Consider the following 6,535-nt stretch of genomic DNA (forward strand, 5'->3'; position numbering starts at 1 on the left):
GAAATGTGGGAGAGTATCAAAGAAGATATATATGGTGTATTTAGTTAACATGGATCAAAGTTTAAAGGTGCAGAAAATTTTGTCGTCATCCCACAGGTTTCGGTTCATCGGTCACAAAACTGTGGACTAGCCCACAGATAAACTAAAAGTTAAAATATTTTGTTTTCTAAATTAATAAAAAATAATTTTGGTACCAATCTCAAAATAGTTATCTATTTCCATGGTCTTCATATTGAATCAGAGTATTTTTAAAAATTATTTTAATAATAGAATACTTTTAGTTTTTAAGATGAAAATATTTTTAAGTTTTATTATAAATAAAATTATTTTTTAAAATAATCTAATCGCATGTCTTATTTTTATCCTATATTAATTTTTTTATATTTATAAATTAAATTTTAATATTTTAATATTTTAATATTTTTATATATAATTTGTTATAAGTTTTAATTATAATAATATAATAAACACGTAGTGTAGATTAAAATATTAGTAAATATTATATTTTACTATATAAATTATATTTAAAATTAGTATATATAAATATTTAAAACATATAAATTATATTTTATATTTGTGATAAATAATTTTTATTGTAAAAAAAAATTATTTTTATTCATTGATAATTTAATTTAAAATGTTAATATTTAATTAATAAATGATTATGATAAATAAAAATCAAATTAGATAAGAAAGTTAAAAAAAATTTCTACAAATCTTATTGAAGATAAGTCCCTAAAAACACTTTCTCACACAAGATAGAGGTTTTGTGTTTAATATATAGGGATTTGTGTGAATGAAATTTAAATGTACACTTATTATTAGATATTGGAAGAATGTTAATAGATTTTTGTTAGATCAAAGGATGATTTGAGATTCTCAAAAGACTATATTTTAATGATAATAAACTCATATGCTGCTTTTGTAAAATATATGTATAACGTATTTTTTGTCTAAGATGATAGTTTAAGACATTTTTGCATGATAACCTCTCAAATGAATACTTCACCTGTCTAAGACAAATATTTTAAATATCACATTTATATGTATGATCTACTTTCGTTATTCTTTAACAAATCGAATGAATAAAAGTTTCTTTAATATTTTAGAAGAAATCCTTAACAAATTGAATGAATAAAAGTTTCTTTAATATTTTACATGAAATTCATAAAGGAATGAGAATTTACTTTTCATTAGAGACAAGGCAAGCAAATATGTCAAAGTGTGTGAAATCATTATTGACTAACGCACGTAATAGGTTCCTCTCTTATATACCATAAAGGTGATAAATAATCTCCTTGATCAGATAACAAAACAAGTAACTTTGGTGAAATGTGTAACGACCCACCTGGCTGTCACACTGCAGAGCAACACTACACAAGAATAGAATATCTATATACATATATCTAGCCTGAGACTCAACAAGTCAAGTATCTAATACTAACAAAATGCTACACCAAGGTAGCCTACACAAAAGATCAGCTCCAGTCACCACCTATGACACTACCGCTATTCTCTAGCCTATCCCTGCTCTGCTCACATACATAGTATGATTATCACAGTCCAAACCACATGGAAATATGTAAGGGTAAGCTAGTAAAAAAATAATCAAATATAGATATAAACAACTTACAACTTCAACAACAGAAACAACATTTTCAACACTTCAACGTTCAACACATAACAACAACCAACTCCATCACAGCTTCACAACATCGCAATAGATATGCAACTAAATCAACACAAAATCAACATATTAACAACTTATGTGTCGTCACGTATTTCAACTCGATGATCTCCAACAACTGAGGTTGAGCAGTCTAGGTGACATAAGCCCTACCAAATCCAGCATTTGACCTATCTCAACCAGGTCAGGTATGGGACATTGTTAGGAACTTCGAAGAGAACCAGGTATAGACAACAATAGGAGATTGCTCAGGTGTGCTATTTAGACTCGGAGGTCTAGTACTACTATCAGGACAGAAAGATTTGGGTATGAGCCTACCACGGCCTTGGCTAGCATCACCAATCCACATATGGAGTTAGCCCACCCAATGTCCTCCAAGTACCACGCACCCTCCAGTACTAGTCAAAGACTACATCTCTAACTAGATACCTTACTCAAATTGGTCATTCAACTATGACATGGATCGACTACTTCAATGTCGCCCATATAGTACTAAGGGATTCAACTTTAAAACAACTTTCAACTTATCTCCTTAGCACTATGTATCTCAACATAGGACATATATCTTCACCATATGTCCCCAACTTTTCAACTTTACAACAATAGGCACCATAACAACTTTACAACAATAAACATCTGGCCGCTTGTAATCGGTATAGCTCGGCCTGGCCCATATACCGTGGTCGCTTTGTACACGTGTGCCTTGACCTTGCCCACACACGGGATCAACTAAGTCCTAGAGGAGAACAACACAACGTCCACTCCAAGGGATAACTTCCAAATGAGGGTTTTTCAACAAATTGGGCTTTCAGAGCACCACAACTATCTCAATCCACACAATGGGATGAGCAACTTCAAAAACATCTCTCCTAATCCTAGTGATCAACAACTCGTTATCACAGCTTATCAGCTTACAACTCAATACCACAGCTCAACTCAACAACTTAAACAACATACAACTTTTCAACTCATCATCTCAATCAACTTTCAACTTAAACAACATGGTATATCAGCACAACAACTCATCAACACTGTTTAACAACACATTTTAACAACACAACTTCTCATTTCAATTTTAAACAACACAATTATCATCTCATCAGCTCAACTATTAACTTAATTTCAACATGTTTCAACAATATCAAAGATCAACACACAACTTGTAAACAACTTCACAACTTAATTACAACATGCATCTCATTTACATCCCATCTTCATCACAAAAGCATCACCAACATCATAAATAAATATTTAATCATATATTAGCAACACACAACAATTTTCACCACATAACACAACTCATACTACATGTTTACAACTCATCTATCATGATGGAACTAGTTGAAGTAGATTGATGTTTCTTCAAGAGTTCCATGCTAAGGACCGAAATGCCTTGAGGTTTACTCCTTAAGATCTCTGAAATCTCCTTCGAAGAAGCTTCAATGGAGGTGAAGTCTATGAAGGAGGTTCGGCCACTCCTTAAGCTTGTGAAGGAAGCTTTAGGAACCAAGCCAAAAGTAGAAGCACTTTGAGAGAATCCTTAGAGTGAGGGTTCTCTTCGGTTTTTGTGACTCTTGAGTCGGAGAGAAATTCAGATTATATTTCTCAAATTTGTCAAAAGTGAGTACAAGTGTAGGAAAATCAAATATATAGGGGAAGGTAGCTTGTAGGAGAAGCTAACCTTAACCATGGTTCACTAGGAACCATGGTAGGGTTAGTTAAACTCCCACGGTTTAGCTAGCTTGTAGGAGAAGCTAATCCTTGACCATGATTCACTTAAGAACCATGGTAAGGTAAGCTAACCTTACTTGAGTTTAGAAGCTTGCAAGACAAGCTTCAAAACTCAAGAAGGTTTACTTAAGAAATTCGGCCAAAGAGAAAGAATGAGCTAGGCGGCCCATGGTTCAAAATGCTCCATGAATTAATTTGAAAATCTTTGATTTGGTTTAGTTAGGTTCATCATATGATGATGAAACCTAGCTAAATCAAATCTATGAAAAATTAGGAGAAAAATGAGTCCAATATGCAAAATTTTGCCTAGGCCCAACTCAGGCCCAATTTCTAAGCATACCCTCAAGCATTGCTAAATGTCACCCCCTTTTCCCTACTGAAAAAATACAAAATGAAAGTATCAACTAGGGAGGTTAAATGGAGTTAAACTCTCCAAGTAGCCCACCTTAAAATCAATATACAAACACTAGAAAAAGTAAGTAAAGTGTCTCACAAATACAAAGGCAAAAATAACCTATACAAAAGACTATGTACAAAATATATGAAAAAGGTCTTTAAGATCATCCCATTCCTCTTGGTTCTTTTAAGGTATCACCTCTTGGATTCCTTGGCCTGGGCCATAGTCTATCATCCCCTCCCTCTTGAAAAGGATTTGACCTCAAATCTCGAGGGTCTTCATGATTATTGGCCACACCTACAAATATATAATTAAATTCATTAGAGGTGATATTTTCAACAAATAAATGTGAAAGGTATATCCTAATAGGAATCCTTTCACGGAACCTAAAGAAATCTATGATGTTAGACCTACTAACATAATGAATAGGATCCTCTCCTAAACATAGACTAGGTATATTTCTAAATCCTAAAAATGTGCTAAAACTAAAACTATAGCACACTAAAGACTTAATCCTAAAAACTAAAATATCTTGCCTAAAGTACCCTATGTGGTAACCTAGGCATTTCTTAGAAAATAAGGAAAATACTACTAAGAAATTTCCTAAACAATTTTGGATTATATTATTTGTTGGATAGTTATGAAAAGAATTTGTCACAAGGAACCTTGAAGGTTCATATGTTATATCCAACAAATAATATATTCCATAAATTGGGTGCATTATTGACACAACTAAGGTAGGACAAGTCCTACAAAAAGGAAGGTTATCTACCTTGGGCACCACCAAGGAAGTAGCATGAGAAGTAGAACTAAATGAAGTCCACTTCTCCTTCACAAAATCTTGAAGTTGAGATTCTTTTTCTTTAAAAATAATGGATTTGTGAATCTCTTCTTCAAGACTAGTGGCAGCGTGAGGGTAAGAGTTAAGGTCATTATGAATAAAGAGAATAGTTTTCATAGGTTCTTTAGTGATAAAGCAATTCTCTTTAGACATAATTCCCTTAGAGGATATTTCTTCCTCTTTACTCTTCCCTACGTTTTCTCCATTCTTTTGTTTTTCATTTGTTCTTGATCCTCAGCCACTTGTTGAGGTGAGAGAGGATAAAGTACAAATTTCTTTTCCTTGTGAGTGAAGGAAATTTCATTAGTAAGACCATTATGTATAGTTTTCTTTTCAAATTGCCATGGTCTTCCTAACAAAATATGACAAGCTTCCATTGGTACTATATCACATAAAGCTTGGTCCTCATACTTCCCAATGGAAAACTTGACCTTCACTTGTTGGTCAACTACTATGTCTCCATCCTTATTAAGCCATTGCAAATGATAAGGTTGAGGATGTGGCATAGTAATTAAACTCAACTTTTTAACCAACCTAGTGCTACAACAATTGCACCATGAACCACTATCAACAATGAGAGAACAAGCATTATTTAAAATATTACATCTTGTATGAAAGATGTTCTCTCTTTGTGATAGGGTACCACTAGGTTGATTATGAAGGATTCTCCTAAGCATTAGGAGCTCTCCTTCATAAGGATAAATTGGCTCCACTTTGGTCCCTTGAAGCTTTGTTTCAACCTCACTCTCACTAGAAGAGGAGGTAGTAGTCTCTTCTTGACTACTATAAGTGTCATGCCCCCTTAAGATCATGACTTTCTTTGTAGGGCATTGAGAAGCAATGTGGCCTCTCCCTAGACACTTGAAACATTTAATATCACAAGTCTTTGTGCTAGTGTGTGGAGTGATGAGATCTTTATCCTTATCTTTGTTTTTCTCTTTCTTTTTAGCCAATTCTTTGGAGGGTTCTAAAATGATTTTCTTTTCAAAAGGTTTTTCCTCCTACAAGTAGTCTTTCTTAAGAGATCTAGAGTGGGAGCATTCTCTTTTAAGAGATTTTCTCAACATTTGTTGTTCTACCCTTACACAAATTTGGACCAAGTCATTTAGGTCCCTGTAGGGTAGTAGCTCTACTTGGTCTCTAATTTCTAAATTAAGACCACTTAAGAACCTAGCTACAGTTGTTGCTTCCTCTTCTCTAATACAAGCCCTCATCATTAAAAGCTCCATTTGTTTCCTGTACTGTTCTACAGACATGTCTCTTTGTTGGAGCCTTTGGAGCTTATTCATAAGCTCCCTCCCATAGTAGGTGGGAATGTGCCTCCTTCTCATTGCACTTTTAAGATCATTCCAATATTGAATTGGAGGATCATTGTGGAGACGTCTCTCTCTCTCTAGGGCTATCCACCAATACATGGCATGCCCTTGGAAGCTAAGGGCAGCCAAAAGGACTTTCCTCTCTTCACTTACCCTATGGCAAGCAAAGAGTTGCTCAACCTTCATTTCCCAATCTAGATAAGACTCCACATCATCTTTGCCAAAGAATTGTGGGAGGTCAACTTTGACTTCCCTTGGCCTAGTAGTTCTCGTAGGAGTATGTTGGTAGTGATCCCCTTGATTCATGCTTTCATTAGGGGATGTATATTGGGAATGTGAGCTCCTACTCTTTTTCCTATGTTTCTTCATATCTTCTTTCAATTTTTCTTCCTCTTGCCTTAAAATTCTCAATTCTTCCTCTAAATAAGCAAGTTGTCATTCTCTTTCAATTCTTTCCTTCTCTCTTTGAATGGACTCTTGCTTTTTCTATAGTTTAAGTGATTTGAGCTCTTTAGTGATGTAAGAAAGACTTTTTGGAGAGCCATCACTTTCACTATTGGAGG

The sequence above is a fragment of the Cajanus cajan genome, chromosome 2, assembly GCF_000230855.2.
Source record: "Cajanus cajan strain Asha chromosome 2, NIPB_CcT2T_4, whole genome shotgun sequence".
NCBI classification, from domain to species: Eukaryota; Viridiplantae; Streptophyta; class Magnoliopsida; order Fabales; family Fabaceae; genus Cajanus; species Cajanus cajan.